Source organism: Sus scrofa, chromosome 15 (assembly GCF_000003025.6).
Source record: "Sus scrofa isolate TJ Tabasco breed Duroc chromosome 15, Sscrofa11.1, whole genome shotgun sequence".
In the NCBI taxonomy this organism is placed as follows: domain Eukaryota; kingdom Metazoa; phylum Chordata; class Mammalia; order Artiodactyla; family Suidae; genus Sus; species Sus scrofa.
In genome coordinates this window covers 74,509,747-74,526,386 of record NC_010457.5, presented here as the reverse complement: position 1 = coordinate 74,526,386, position 16,640 = coordinate 74,509,747, and the positions used below count along the sequence as shown (strand labels likewise).

At 42.4% G+C, this 16,640-nt stretch overlaps 1 protein-coding gene across 1 annotated transcript in view; it reads left to right on the top strand.

Annotated features, from left to right (window-relative positions):
* Positions 1 to 16,640, top strand: part of STK39 (serine/threonine kinase 39) — a 316,833-nt gene that overhangs the window by 231,465 nt on the left and 68,728 nt on the right. The gene's annotated exons all lie outside the window — the stretch shown is intronic.

The window sequence follows — 16,640 nt, the reverse complement described above, 5'->3', positions numbered from 1 at the left end:
TGTGGAGTTTCTGTCCTTCTGAAATTGTAATTGGTTGTAAATCCACTGGGCACAGTCTATCATTTTGTCTCTGTTCTCCCCTCCCAGGATTGCTCATTGCCTACATATCCCATATGTATCTGAGTTGAATGAGCGAGTTTCTCTGCTTGCCTTATTTAAATCTCACCCACGTAGACTGGATCAAATCTGTTAAAGGGCCTATTATATATTGTGTTTGAAGTTTAAAGAATTACACTTGTTTTTATTTACGTTATTTTTGTCAGAAGAAAGGAAGGGGAGGGAGTTCCCTAGTAGCTCAGTAGGTTAGGGATCTGGTGTTGTCAACTGCTGTGGCATGGGTTCAAACCCTGGCCTGGGGACTTGGGCATGCCTAGGGTGCAGCCAAAAAAAAAAAAAAAGACTAAGAAGAAAGGGAGGATGAGGTAAGAAAGGATCAAACTCTTCTGATTTGCTTTCAAGAACTACCCACTAGGATATTTGAGAACTGAAAAGTAGTAATATTACTTTATATTGTTATTTTAAAGTTGAAAAGAATTTGTAAGAAAGCGTGTTGGTGATCGTATATAAGATACTGAAGTGAAATGAAATCAAAAGTTTATGTGTCTGAAGCAAAGCAAGACCATCATCTCAGGCCTCCTTATTTCTAGCTTTTAGAATTCCTCATGAGTGGGAATCTTTGTTTTTGTTTTTGTTTTTCCATTTGTAACCCATCAAAAGCATGAACAACATTCTGGATACAGGAGGTTCCCAAGACAAGCTTGAATCATCAACAGCCAACTTTGATACCAGCTCCACGTCTTTCAAGTACACAGCTGTTAGGCAGCCAGATTCAGGCTCTAGTTCCTAAAACGCCTTTCAGGTCATTTTTAAATGTTTTATTAATGGCCGCATCAACAGGCTGAAGGAGAGCAGTTTGCTGAGGCACAGACAGAAATGAGTATTGTATTTTTTTTTTCCCCTCCCAGTTGGCTCAGTGGGAGATCCTATTAGTGTTCTAAAAAGTTATATAATTAGCGTGGCACCCGCTGCTCACTTGGTGAGCCAAACTGGTTTTTAATGTTCAGAATACAAAACATGGAAATGCCATCTTCGTAACACACCATGCTGTCACTGATAGCCGAGAGCGTTTCTGAAGACAGATCTGTAATAGCTGTGATGAGGAGCGTCACGGTTACATAGTGCTCTGAGCTGGGAGCACTGTTCCTGCAGGCCTTGCTGAGTTCACAGAGGCCCTGCATGGTGGCAAGTATATGATATGAATGCATGTGTGCTATCTTCTCGTGCAAAGGGAAGAAAGTTACCGCAAGTGCTGGTCGAGCCACCCACCAAACGGGTGCTTTTGCTGTGTCTCTTTGCTCAGAAAACTCCCCTCATCTGGCGGACAGGACTATGCGCCCTAGACATTGTTTCCATCTTCTGCTGTACCTTTCTCCCTTCCGATAAACTCTGATCTTTGAGTTGACCAAAGTGAAGAATTTGAATTATTCATAATGGACAGAGGTGTGTGGGGCCGTATTATCAGGAGACTTCACTGCTCCTCATGAGTTTATATAATTTTTTTTTTTTTTCCTAGTGCTGCACCCGCGGCATATGGAGGTTCCCAGGCTAGGGGTCGAATCGGAGTTGTAGCCGCTGGCCTACACCACAGCCACAGCAATGTAGGATCTGAGCTGCATCTGTGACCTATAGCACAGCTCATGGCAATGCTGGATCCTTAACCCACTGAGCAAGGCCAGGGTTTGAACCTGCATTGTCATGGATACTAGTTGGATTTGTTAACCGCTGAACCGTGATGGGAACTCTGTTTCATTTTCTGAGGATTATGGTGGATTCCAGAGAAGCCCCTGTTACCAGTGTCATAGCTCTGGCTCCTCTGGCCCATCTTTTGGATGTGGTATTTTGGCTTAGAATGCGCATAATTGTTCCCCTTTACCAGCTCTTTATCTTTCTCCTGAATATTTAGTGGCCTGCTTATTTTTTTTTATCAACTAATTCTCTGAAATTAAATTACACATGATGAATAGTCAGTGATTACTTTATTTTGCCTCAGACCAATGGAAGGGGGTTCTACTGTTAAGTTAATCATTTTGGAAAGGGCCACTTGACTTTTCCTTCGGAACCCCTTCCCCCTCCCTTGTCTGGCGGCACTGTTTTTGGTACCTCCTTTATCAAAAGCACATCTATCAACTCACAGTAAAGAAACAAACAGCACGTAGTTTGCAGGGTGTACCGTATAAATATTTCTGTAGAGTGAGTCCTCTTCTTTATCCAGCCTGACCTCCTTTATTAAATTTTTACTAAAGTCAAGAGATCCCGAAAGCTAAGTTAGTCCGAAAACCTTGTGGGCATTCAACAGACCTGGTTTAAAGGCTAGTCAATGAAGAAACCATCCTGCAGGAAATCCTTCTTTATATCTTTTATGAATGATTCTTAGGATGAAAAAACTACATGAAATCTACAATCACAGGATGTCCTTCAGTTTATCGTGGAAGTTGATTAATAAATGTGTTTGAATACAGGCCGATGACTGTTTCAAGCATTTGGAGTAGATTATATAGGACCCTAGTCCCCCTTTGAGTCTTGGTCTCAGGCCCCATGGAGGAGAAAGTGCGGCCTGATCGTGAGTAACCCTTGTGACTCACCTCCAGTTTGGATGAACTGCAGGTACTTGGAATTTTCCAACTAGGATGGTTTGATTTCCAGGTCAAGTCATCGATGCCATTTTATTTACTTCCTCTGGGACTCTCGAAGGGATGTTTTCTTCTGGAAACATAGTAATGAGTGTCATAAATCAGAGCTCCCGAGGCTGAGAACAAGTTGAGTGTTTGCTAAAGTTTGGTGTAAATGTTGACTTTTAAAGACTTGCCAGGATCACATGAGAAGAAAGAAGGCATCATTAGTGGGTGGCTGCATTTTAAGGACCACTTTACAGTAGTAAGAAGGGTTGTCCTTTCAGATCATCGGAGGGTTTTGAAAGGGCATCCATGAGAAGCAGATAAGACAATCAGAAAGATTTCTGGGAGTTCCCGTCGTGGCGCAGTGGTTAACAAATCCGACTAGGAACCATGAGGTTGCGGGTTCGATCCCTGCCCTTGCTCAGTGGGTTAACGATCCGGCGTTGCCGTGAGCTGTGGTGTAGGTTGCAGACGCGGCTCGGATCCCGCGTTGCTGTGGCTCTGGCGTAGGCCGGTGGCTACAGCTCCGATTCAACCCCTAGCCCGGGAACCTCCATATGCCGCAGGAACGGCCCAAGAAATAGCAACAATAACAACAACAACAACAACAATGACAAAAAGACAAAAAAAAAAAAAAAAGAAAGATTTCTGTTCTTCTTGCGGCAGCCTTCAGATTTAAAAAGAAGATCAATTTTGTAAAAATACCTGTAAGCACTTTCAGGTATTTTCCCTCACTTCAAATCATATCATGCAAATAATGAATTTTTTTCACGGCCTTTTGCCTTTCCGGAATATCTTAACCCAGAGGAAGCCTCTCACACTCTGCTCTCTGTGCCTTTCCAGCCCCAGTAGTGCCAGGAATTAGAGAACCACATAATGCCAAGCCTCAGAAACAAGCGGATGCTTTTTTGTTTGGCCTTGAGAGAAGTCTTGACATTTTTAAATTTTTGTTTTTGCTTTATTCTGAATAAAGGTCCCATCCTAATCCAACCTCCTGACAAGAATGGCCTGAGGTGCTCTAATATACCTTTATTTCCTCAGATGCCCATCAGCAACCTATCAAATGCCTCAAAACAAGGTTATTTTCTGTGCAGCTACGTATTTTATAAATAGCCATTTGCCGAAGTAATTTCAGAAATGTCCAACTTGAGGATTTATGCTGTCTTTGCCAAAGGGTCATCCACGCTAGCTTGTAAATACATTTAATTATAAGCCATTTCTCTGAAATGGATCAAAAGGGAAAATACTCGTTCAACCTCATTTATCATTAATTGTCTTCAGATATCACCTATGGAAAAGCCAAGGAGGAATATGCTTGTATCTCTAACCTAGAGGACACTGTTATTAACACTTATTATTCATGAAGCTTTTATAGTTTTCTCCCTTGTTGGATGGGTGTTTTATTTCATTTTTATTGATGTATAATTGGCATCCGTTATATTAGTTTTAGGTCTGCAGCATAAAGATTCAGTGCCTGTCTGTTTTGTGAAATGTTTGTGACAATAACATCTGCCACCATACATAGTTACAGAATTTTTTTCTTGTGATAAGAACCTTTAGGTTTATTCTTTTTTCAGCTTTCGAATCTACAATAGAGTGTTATTAATCATAGTCTTTTACATGCTCATGACTGACTGACTTTATAACTGGAAGTTTGTACCTTTGACCCCCTTTACTCATTTCCCCCACCCCCACCTCTGGTGACCACCAGTCTGTTCTCTGTAGCCACATGAGCTTGAGTTTTTTTTGCTGCTGTTGTTGATTTTTGTTTGTTTCATAAACTTTAATATAGCTTTCCCTGGGTTTGATTATACATATAAATCAACAGGGTAATTGCAAGAATCGGAAAGGTGAAATAAAGCATGGGTCTTGCTGCTTTTGTGATCATCTGTCTGAGGTTTAAAGACTTGTTATTGTGTGCTCACTTTATGTTACTGAAGCTCTGCTAATGCTCTCATATGGCTACCTCTCTTGATTAGTAGCATGAATTCTTTAAAACTTCTAAGCAAAAGGGTTATCTTTTCTCTGGGAGCAAACAGAAGTTTGGTGTTCAGCCAAGCCCGTGTTCAAGGTCTCCGCCAGACACAGAGCTTCCTGTTAAAGTTTAGACACCCTGCCGTCCACCTCTCTTAGCAGCTAGGTAGCCGGCTCTCTTGGGGAGGACGTGCCATCAGTCAGTCTCCTGCAGGTTCACAGCAGAATGTCACTTCTGCTTTCCATGTTTTAGCTGAAGTGAAAGATCTATGTTTAATCAGCACCTAGACCATTGGACTCCTTCCAGTCCTTGTCTGAGTTCAGTCATGAAAATGCCCGTTGCAGCACTTGGCAAAGACACTTGGGCATCAAGAAGCTGACCGTGTGGGCCATTCATTTCTCTAGGTTCTTTGAGTTCCTTCTATTGAGGTAAATCATCAGGAAACAATGTACCTTGGCTATATTATTTCAGCTCCCAGCAGAAATGCTGTCATTCAGGTAAGATTTAACACTGCACCTTCAGCACATGGGAGAAAAAAAATTCCATCTTTTGTACCACATAGTTGAAGACATTTATATGAAAAGGAGTTTCTGTCTTCTACAACGTAGATTTGAAAACACTCCTCAGTGTTCCCTATAAAGGGGCTTTCATAAAAAATTTCTCTGTGATACTAATGTACTTTGCATGTTTCCTTTTTGATGAATTAACTGTTTCAGGAGCAGCCCCGGGAGAGGGGGAGGGGTGCGGGGTTGGGCATGAGAAAATCTTTTTAGATAAAGAAAAAGAACCAAAAAAAAAAAAAAAACAACAAAAAAGAACTGTGTCAGGAGTTCCCCATTGTAGTGTAGTGGAAATAAATCTGACTAGTATCCCTGAGGATGTGGGTTCGATCCCTGGCCTCGCTCAGTGGGTTGGGGATCCAGTGCTGCCATGAGCTGTGGTGTAGGCTGTAGATGCAGCTCGGATCCCTCATTGCTATGGCTGTGGCCTAGGCCAGGAGCTGCAGCTCCAATTCGACACTTAACCTGGGAACTTCCACATGCCACATGTGCGGCCTGAAAAGCAAAAAAAAAAAAAAAAAAAAAAGGACTGTATCATGCAATATTTTCTGTATTTCCTTTTTTTGTCTTAGTTGCAAGCAAACAGCCATGTATGATATTTAGTTGGAGTAATTGATACCTCACGCATGTATCATGTCTTCTGTCTGTGTTCCCTTTAATTTCTTTTTAATCATCAAATGTTTGGTGACACATTTGACTTAATTTTGAAAGTATTTACCATCCTTTTTGCAAGAATTAAACAAACCAAATAACTAGTTAGCAAGGAAAATGATACTTGCCCATAATAGAGTTTGTAGCAGTTTGTGCCTTAAAGAAGTAAACTTAAAATATCTTGAAAATTTACTCATCCCAGAATCTTATAAACATGTGCAGCCCCACCCACCTCCCATGTAGTCTATCCAACTGCATAAATACACCTGCCACGACAGGATTGGACATGTCAGCCCGATTGGGCATTTATTAAATCCGTGTCTTAGGAATGCCTTTAGGTTTTTAGTATAATAGACTTGACATATTGACCTGGGGTCCTGATTCATTGAATAGAGGTTTCTATCTAAAAAAAAAAAAAAAATCAATGAGTCTGGGTTTTCTGCAGCAAACTCTAACACATTTCAAACTTTCAGGCACAAAAGTTAATGAAGGCTGCTTCCATACTTATATCAGTGGAATGTAATCAAGAGGCATATACAAAAATCCTAAGTAAGACATGTGCTTAATATTTCCTTCTATTAAAAACTATGAACTCCGGAGTTCCCATTGTGGCTCAGTGGAAACAAATCTGACAAGTATCCATGAGGATGCAGGTTTGATCCCTGCCCTCCCTCAGTGGGTTAAGGATCCAGCATTGATGTTAGCTGTGGTGTAGGTCAGCAGCTACAGTTCCAATTAGACCCCTAGTCTGGGAACTTCTGTATGCCACGGGTGTGGCCCTAAAAAGACAACAACAAAAAAACCATGAACTCCAGCTAGACTGTGTTTCTGCACTTATCAGCCCTACATATGAGCCTAGTATTTGTGTGTCACTCCATTTCCCTTTTGCCATATAGTAAAAATGGATTTAGTAAATATATTCAGTGGACATTCTGAAGGCTGAAAAGGACTGCAACCCATGAAATAGAGTTCTGTAATCTTGACAGGAGGCAAAGCCCTTACACAGTAATCTGTTTGCTCACGATTTACTGCAACTCAGATGTAACACAATTGATTTTATACTATACAGATAAAACATTATTAAAATTTTATGTATTAAGCTCTGAAGAAAATATACCTAAGTGTTACCATTCTCAAACTTCTGGGTGCTAGGTCCATGTGTATTTGTTTCGTTACTCTTTGCACTGTGTGATGTTTGTGATGATTTTTGAAAGTATGTACCAGAGGAGACAGAATTAAATTGTTTGGGTTGGAGAGTGGATCTGGTGGAGGAGAGGAAACAGCTGTGTCTTCTGCTTGGCAGGCACGGAGATTTTCAAGAGGTTTCTGTTAAAGAAAAAAAAAAGCTTAGTTTGGATTATTTCCAGATGAAAATTATTTTCTGTAGACAGGAAAGGCGGTTATTTATGATAATTTTTGCGTGTGATTTATTCATAGGTGTCAGCATGGTACAGAGCATCAGAAATTTCTGTATGCAAGGCTCCGCGTATGCACCTCTAATTTAGGTGGCCACTGAGTGAAATCATATGCAACCAGGCTGTCTACTCCCTGCAGGCTGCAAATCTAAAAGGGTCCTTCGGGCTGCTCAGTAGCCAGTTGGATGCTTCAGAGTCCTTAGCCTATGGTTTTGGTTGCAGAAAAACCTGCAGACAACCAGCACATAAGGTCACATTTTTTTGATATGTCAAGATACCTTATTCAAAGAAAACCATGTCTGTGTGCATGAGTGTGTGTGTGTGTGTGTGTGTGTGTGTGTGTGTGTGTGTGTGCAGGCACATATGTAAGTTTGTCATTACTTATGTTTGTTCCTTTTCATTTTTGTTAAAGGGAACAAACATTGTGATGTCCTGGTCTATTTGATATTGATCATGGGCTGTGATGGTGCATGGCTTCATGTGGACTAGAGTTCTGGATGCTACCAACTTACCCTTTCCAGGCTGTAGGCATATTTCTGGGTGTCTGGAGGTATAATGCTGAAAGGACTTTTAACTTTCACTTTCTTAGGAGACTCACTGCTCCAAAAGGCTCTTTGGAGACAAATCAATGGGGGAGGGAGAGGTATAGGACGAAAGTATTAGTCTCACCCTCCTGGAGCATATGGCTTGTGGTATATGGAGATAAATATGTAGAGGAGAGTTAGGATTTCAGGCAGGGCTTTGGGGCACGGGGCAGTGGGTACAGCACTGGCTTTCCACCTTTATTCCTGCCACCATATCGATCACAAGCCAGTCAGGCTCCCATCAGTCACACCTCTCATGGCATGCAGTTATTCTTAACTAGGTGTGGGGTGGTGGAGGGGGGACACTGGGGGGAAACTTCTTCCCTGACTGCAGTTTGAGGACCACCAGTGGAGAATAAAGAGCAGTAATGTAGGAGTCTCAGTCCCTGGCTTGGGTGTCCTTCCTGCCATTAATAGCTCCTAAGGTAGAGCTGATGCCTAGTAGGTGATCAATAAGTATTTAGGGAGTGTTGCGTGAATTAACCAGCTGTGTTGTCTTAAGCCACTTAATCTCTTCGGCTTCTGTTTCTGCACCTGAGGAATGAGGGAAATGGATTAGATGACCCCGAGGGCCCCTTTCAGTTGTAAAATTATATGATTCCGTGATTGGACCTTTACCTCAGAAGAAGATTAACTTGACAGGCATGTGAGGGATGGATTGAGTGAGAGCCGAGAGGCGAATGTTCCTTTCTCTGAACAAGTCTAGTATTTCTTTCTCTTCTGCTATTTTTAAAGCGCATGTTCACCTCGAGGTCTCCCCAGTGATTTTACATAGGTCACCTGTCCTTCTCTTCATTCTCTGGGAAGACTGCACCTCTTTCAGGACTGGAACCATGACCCTGCCCACTCCTGTGCACCTCCGAACATCAGGCATCCCAGTCCCTGGGAGGGGTGTGAGGGAGCCATGAGGTGTTTCCCGCAGCTCGTGTAACGTTGAACGGGTGAGGGAAGCCGAGGAGACTGCAGATGAGACGGGGAAGTGGCTGACTGAACGTCCTTGCTGGTGAGGGTCCGAACTGCAGAGTGAACTCCGAGAACCGGGCTTCCCGGGTCTCCAGGGCTGAAGGTGGTCTGATGAGCTCCCTCAGAGACTCTGTCCTGGGAAAGCCTGGAGGTGAAGAAACACCACCCCAGAGCACCCCTCAGCCTGGCCACAGGGAGCTTCTTTTTTCTCTTCCTGAGTCTTTTGTTTCTGGCCTTAAGTGGTAGGTATCCTTCACCGTGATTGCTGCCTTGGCATTTTCACAGCTCACGAAGTACAACACTTTTCTTCCTGGGCTACCATTCATCTGAGTTACCCGAGTAACATCTCCCTCACCTTTATCGGCCCCTTTCTGTTTTGCTGTACATTTTTAGTTGTAGCAACAGCTTTCCCCATGCTTGTGTACATGGTGTACATGGGTGTGGATTAAATTTTCCTTGTGCATTAAATCATTTATCCTCACATGTGGCCAATAATGGTAGTGGAGTTTGGGAGAATGGATGATTTGAGAAATTTAAATGAAGTATAGCCCACAGGTCATGGTAGGTGGCTGGCACCACCATTTGCTGTGATGGAGAGAAGTGAAAGAGAAGTGGATTTGAGAGGAAAAGTGATGCATTCCATTTTGGATATGCTGAGTTTTCTGGTGTCTGTCCGGACATTGCATGGAGAGGTCCTGTATAAGCATTTGGATAATGGGTTTATAGCTCTGGGATGATATCTGGGTTGGAGTTACGGGTTTGGAATTTGTCATCCAGGGAGAGAATCAGGAGGGAAGATGGCAGAGGATAGAACTCTAGCACCGAAGGTGCAGGCAGACGGAGGTGGCATGTTTGTGGCATATGGAGAAAGGGCAGCCAGGGAACTGCGGATGACCAGGAGGTGGTGCCCACAGAGGCTGCGGGAGAGGCACTTCACACAGGCCAGACTTGTAAACTCTTCCTGCATGCATTCACTCACACACTGGCTGTGCATCCCCTAGACTGGGTGCAGATGGATAGGACAGTGACCAAGTCACGATGGGGGTGGGGTGCCTTTGGTCTCTAGGAACTTACTGTCTAGTGGATGAGACAGGCATTAAAGTAATAAGCAGATGATTACATTGGTACAAAGTCGATGTGCTGAGCCCAGAACTGGGGGCTAGGAGTGCAAATTGGAAAGGGGCTCACCCTTGTCTGGCTGCCCTTACGCTCCTTTCCTGGGCTCCCCATAAAGACATGACCAGGCCCCAGAGTGTGATTGGAGTCACTCAGGTGAGGGAGAGTGGGTGACAAGGGATTCCTAAGCACGGCAGAGGCTGGCTCCCTCGTCATTTACTTCCCTCTCTACTAGCTTTGTCCCATCAGCATACAGGTATTTTTTTTCCTCCCATCTTAAAATGCCTTCTCTTTACTTCTTCCTATTACAGCTAGTTCTCTCCATCCCCTTACAATTAAATCCCTTAGAAGAATTGCCCCTAACTTTTGATTCCTGTCCTTCTACTGGCTCTTGGACCCACTCCAGGCAGGCCTTACCTCCCCTGTCCACTCAAACTGTTCTTTGCAAAGCCCCATCTGGAGCAAGGTCTGGGGGAGGGAGGAAGGAGGAGGGGGAGAAGGTCATGGTGGGGAGACAGGCAGAAGCAGGTCTTAGAGGGTCCTGCTGAGGACTTGGCATTTTGCTTTAAGAATTAGGGGGTGGAGGAGTTCCCATTGTGGTGCAGTGGAAATGAATCCATCTAGGAACCACGAGGTTACGGGTTCAATCCCTGGCCTCACTCAGTGGGTTAAGGATCCAGCATTGCTATGGCTGTGGTGTAGGCTACAGCTCCGATTTGACCCCTAGCCTGAAAACCTCCATATGCCACAGGTGTGGCCCTAAAGAGACAAAAAAAAAAAAAAAAAAAAAAAGAATTAGAGGGTGGAAATGGAGTCTTTCAGCAAGGGGGTGACATGATCAGGCTTCCAGGTAACAAGCTTCCATGGCCTCTCTTAGAAGGTGGAGAGACGAGTTAGGAGCACCTGCAGACCAAGGGCAGGGTTGATAGAGCCTCAGGCAAGGGTTGTGCCCTGGAGAAGACCACAGGTAGCATTGATTAACTTCTAGCTTTAGGTCGGATCTGCTGTTCAGACACCTGGTTTTGGACATGTCTTTTCCCCTTTCCAAACCTCCATTCCCTCGTCTATGAAATAATAGGGGATAATAGTCGTCCCTGCATCAAGGGTTCTTTTGAACATGGAATGAGAAGCCCCTAGTACGTACCAGCAGATAATAAAATGCTTTTCAGTTGTGATTTTCCCATCTCTCAGTTGACGAAACGGAGGCCAGATAAGTAGCGGGGGTATTTGAACTCAGACCTCTCTCCGCAGTTTACGGTATCACCTCTTTAGGGCCAGGGTGCCTCCTGGTGTGAGATAAATGCCTGGCCTGCTCAGTCTGTCCTTCTCCCTAAGCCTGTGAGAGAGGACTTCAGTTGAGTGCCAAGAGTAGGAAAGAAGCTGAACTATAAATGGTGTCCCAACTGGTTCCTGGCCCACCATGTTTGAAAGGTCCCCATCGCAAGATCTTTCCTGCTCCCAACGTGGGGAGACATCCCAGGAGTGCAGTGTGTGTGCGCGAGTCCCTGTGGACTTCCTTGGACACCAACAGCTTTACCTGGAATCTCGGAGGAAAGGAAGGAGAGGAAGAAAGGATGTTGGCTAAGAACATCCCCTGCTACTTAGGCGGGAGGGGCTGTCTCTGGATCCTTGGAAACCCTGTACCTACTACCCTTCCAGGGATCCTGAGTGGTGTTTCCCCACCTACACCCTCCAACCTCCGAGCACAGGGAAATGGTTGACTTTCAGCCTCACTCCAGAGCACCTTGTGATGGAAGGTACACAGTGCCACTGACACTTAGTTTTTGTGACGTCCTCTGAGATGAGTGGTCTTTGGACTGCTAAACCTTTCAGTCATCCTTGGTTCTTGGCGTGCATGTATGTGCCTCCGTATCTGTGTGGGCATGGTGCATATATGTGCCTCTGTATCTGTGTTGGCATGGGCTAAGAGACTTCTAATGTGCGGCCAAGGAATGCAGATGGTTCTGAGCTGGTGTTTTGGTTTGGGAGCCCTCCAGGAGCAGTAACTGGCAGATTGCCCCCGATATGGTAAATTAAGAGGTGCCGGAAAATGCCTCCTCCTATACTGGGGGCTTTCTGCACCTTTCCCACCAGGAAGAGTGCGTGTTCACTCGCGTGTGTATCCTCACCACCCTCTTAGTTAGCTGCCTCAGTTGAGTGTTTACTGTGTCCCTTGCAAATGAATTGAAAAAGCGAAAAGGAAAACCCTCCTATGCCAGTCTGTATCTTGGAAGTCTTGCTTTGAATGGACATAGCAAAAAGTCTCATTTAAAAAAATTAAGCCCTAATGCTGCTTGGCCATAACCAGCTGGTGATGAGTCATGGTTGCCCCCTTTAAATGGGGAACAAAGTTTCTAGCTAGCATAGTCCCCACATTTCTCTGTTGTTGTTTTAATATATTTCCTGCCTTACTTGTTTGACGTTCCTTTTTGCTTTTGAATTGCTTGCTTGTGTGAGTGTAAATTGATAAAATTTAAATGAAGGGGAATTTGTCAGTATCTATCAAATTTTAAATGTACGTATCCTTTGGCCAAGCAATTTGCTTCTAGAAAATTTGTTTTTATACTCATATTTGCAAAGTGACATAAGAACAAGGTTATTCATCGAAGCATTGTTTATGATAGGGATAGACTAGAACCAATCTTTTGAGAGAATGGGAACTGGTTTAAAAGGATGTAGCATACAACAGGACACTATATAGCTATAAACAAAAAAAAAAAGAGTGAGAAAGCTCTCTATGAACCAATATGGAGAAATTCCAAGATGTATTATTAAGTTAAATAAAAGGCAAAGTGCAGAACAATGGATATAGAATGCTGCTACCATCCCCATTTGTATTAAACAGGCTGCGGGAACGAGGTATGTGTATTTGCTAATATATGTATAAACCATCTCAGGAAGGATGCTCAAAACCCTATAGCATTGATCTCCTCTGTGAGGGGGACCAGGTATAGATGAGTTATGGGAGTTGAGAGGACTAGATTTCATGGAATTCTCTGTTGTACCTTTTGATTTTTTTAAATTACCTGATTGTATCACCTATTTTAAAAAATAAATTTCCTGCCTGAGCCCTGTAGTCAATTGCATTTGTGATGCAATATACTACAGTGAGAAATGAGGGGTTGTATCTAACTAGATTCAAGTTTGTTTGTTTGTTTGTTTGTTTAAGGTCAAATTCGCAGCAAATGGAAGTTCCTGGGTTGAATGAGAGCCACAGCTGCTGGCCTACAACACAGCCATGGCAGCACCAGATCCAAGCCACCTCTCTGACCTACACTGCAGCTCACAGCAACACTGGATCCCTAACCCAGTGAGCGAGACCAGGGATCAAACCCCCATCCTCATGGATACTAGGCAGGTTCTTAAACTGCTGAGCCACACCGGGAACTCCCTAGTATTGAGTTTTTAATAAGACTTATCAAAGGTCACCTGGGTCTTAAAAAACAATTGCTCTCAGGTTATTAACTTTTCCTCTGTAAAGTTGCACAGACATAGTTTCTGGCCTTAATTTATGCCTATCTTCAGCTTCCCTGAAACCACAAGTATCCTGTGCCATATCAATTAAGGTAAATGCACTTTCAATTAAAGGTGTTAAGTATGAGTCTGAAAAGATTAATTCTTTATAAAAGGATGACCTTCAGTAGTTAGATCCAATTAGGCATTTTTCCAACTATACTTCAGCCTGATGGGATAAGGGTGCTGCTCACAATCAATCACTGTGGTCTTCTCAAAGGTGGGTATTTTAGGTTCAGAGTCATAAAAGAAAACTTGAATCTGCAGCCTTCATAACTTGAACCACCGTTGATGTAGACAGAGATTATGGATGTTCAGTAGTACTTTTGTGGGATTAATATTTAAAGAATCAGGATGTACTTGATGATATTTTGGGTATGGTTCTTACACCTCTCTTCTTATGACCTTAGTAGAGCAAACTAATTTGGATAAGACTGATCAAAAGAAAGAGAGGAAAGGAAAAATGTCATCAATTAGTGTCAAACTTAATTCTTTTTCTCTCCTTTTTTTCATTTCGTCATTAAATGCACTATAAATACATGCTTTCCTAGTGATTATTTTTTTCCTGTTGAATTGCTGTAGTTCCTAATTCAACTTTGGTGAGACACAGCACACAAAACATTTATGTTAAATAAATGAATGCTTGCTGATTTTTCCATGGTAATGTGAAAAATGTTGAAGAATATTTATTTTCTTTCAAAAGGTGAAGGAAATTGAACATTTCTGTTTGTGTTAGGTATTTCCAATATGGAATTATTGGTTCTCCCTTTGCCACTCGTTAATTTTGTAAACTTGGAAAAGCCAGGGAATATACTCGCCAAAGAATGGGAAACGAATAATACCTACTTTGCATATCTGAAAGTTTAATTGTTGGAATCAAATGAAATTTGATATCAGTATTTCTCAAAGTATGGTCCTGCGACCTATGGGGGTATTTCAAGGAGCTTATGTGGTGGAAACTCTTTTTAATAATAATATTAAAAAAGTATTACCCTTTTTCGCTCGCATTCTTTTATATGCCTACAGTGGAATTTTCCACAGTGGCTGGCTGTATGATATGTGATATTGCAATGGATTGAATATAGAAGCACATGTAAGAATTCAGCTGTCTTAAGCCAGACATTACAGAGGTCTACAGAAATAGAAAACAATGCATTCCTCTCACTAACTTGTTTTTCTTTTGGAAAGTAAAATAATTGTCCATAAAAAATTCTTTTATATAAACCTGTGATGGGCTGATTATTGTCATTTTCAAGTGAATTAAAAAATATTTAAAATTTTATCAGTTTTAATTTCTAGTACGGTAAATATTGATAGCTGTATCTAACATAAACAAGAGGGGTCCTTCGGGGTCCTGGAAACTTTTTAATTATGTAAAGGGGTCCTAAGGCCCAAGAAGTTTGAGAGCTGCTGAGGGATATGAAAGCACTCTGTAAATGTTTGGTAACATTGGTAGTGTATTAAGAAAATTTAGGCAATGTGCAAATAGCCCTTCCAGTGCAGGCACCAGTTGTTCATAGACCTCTCTGTCTCCAGGGCAGGCTTGCTTAGTCTGTCCTCCAAGGTGATCTCTGAACTGTCTACAATTGCTTGCAATTTCATGTGTCAATCATGTGTTTACTTTTTTAGTGTGAGTGGACTCAATTTTTACAGTTTTCAGAAGGTCCTAAAAGAAGCTCAGCTGTAGGAATCGCTAACCTCTTCTCGTCCCAGTCTGTCTCCCAGAGGAGAGATGATTAAGTCATGGTGCAGATCTAGAGAGGAGGTGCCCAGGTTCAAGGCTCTCATGTTCAAGGCCTGGGCTTGGGCCGCTTGATCCTTTTACCTCTCTGCTTGTGATAGTTAAACCTTGGCCCGCTTCTCTAGGCACTGGGAGAAGGGCTCTCTCAGGGGGTTCTGTGCCTTTGTCGTCATTCTGGGCCTCCTCACACTTGGTATCATAGCATGTGGTAGGACATGAAGAACCACCATCAGGATATGGACCCAAAAGGGCCCAGAGACTGGTGTCATCATGATTTAGGCACTGTACCTGGAGACCGACAGAGATTACCCAGAGTTGTAGCATCCCAACCTGGAGTACTAAACAGGATCTAATCAGACTCTCCTGGCACTACAAGGAGGATGTTTAGGGGAGGTGGGTACTCAGACCATCTCTGTCTCTGTCTTGAGCACCCTTTCCTGCTGAGCAAAGAGTTGAGTGCTTTCAGAAATGACTATTTCATGCAGTGTGTGAAGGTGTTTTTTATTAACCTTAATTTTAGCATCTATTGAGAGTTACTCCTAATATTTGAGTGTTTTTATGAGAATTTAAAACCATGCTAACTCACTGCCCCTTATTACCATTTCCTGAAATTGAGGTGATTGGAAGACTCATATCTTAAATACTTGTTCCATATTTCCCCAGTGTCAGTTAATTTTTTGATTGAATATACCCATATATGTACATATTATAGTTTGATATAAACATTTTAATTAAAAAATTTTTAATTGTATATATTCAGTGGTTAATTTCACAGAAAATTCAGAGATCTCCCTCTGTATATATAAATTTTTTTAACAACAAAATATACTTAGCCCGGCCATTTTGTTGTACGATTTAATGTTTGGTGCTCTTGTGGAGTTTATTGCTAAGACTCTCTTCCTTGTTGGATTCACTTTGTTTTTTTTGTTTTTGTGGTTTTTTGGGTTTTTTTTTTTATCTTTTTCTCTTTTTTAGGGCTGCACCTGCAGCATATGGAGGTTCCCAGGTTAGGGGTCCAATCAGAGCTATAGCCGCCAGCCTACACGAGGGCCACAGCAACTTGGGATCCGAGCCGAGTCTGTGACCTACACCACAGCTCATGGCAACGCCAGATCCTTAACCCACTGAGCAAGGGGTGGGTACTCAGACCAATCAGAGATGGATTGAACACGGGTCCTCATGGATGCTAGTCAGGTTTGTCAACCACTGAGTCACGATGGGAACTCCTGGATTCACTTTTAAGATAATTTGATAAAATATTATTTTTCCAACAAAAATGTGAAAAATGTATTGAATATTAATGCTAGTCTAAAACATTCTGAAAATTTTAATTATGGATTTAAATATATGGTTACTGATTTAGTGTAGGTTTTATAAAAGGAACATTTATTTTTGGAATTTTGTGATATAAGCATGTTTGTATAAGGTAAATGCAATCAATTAAGCA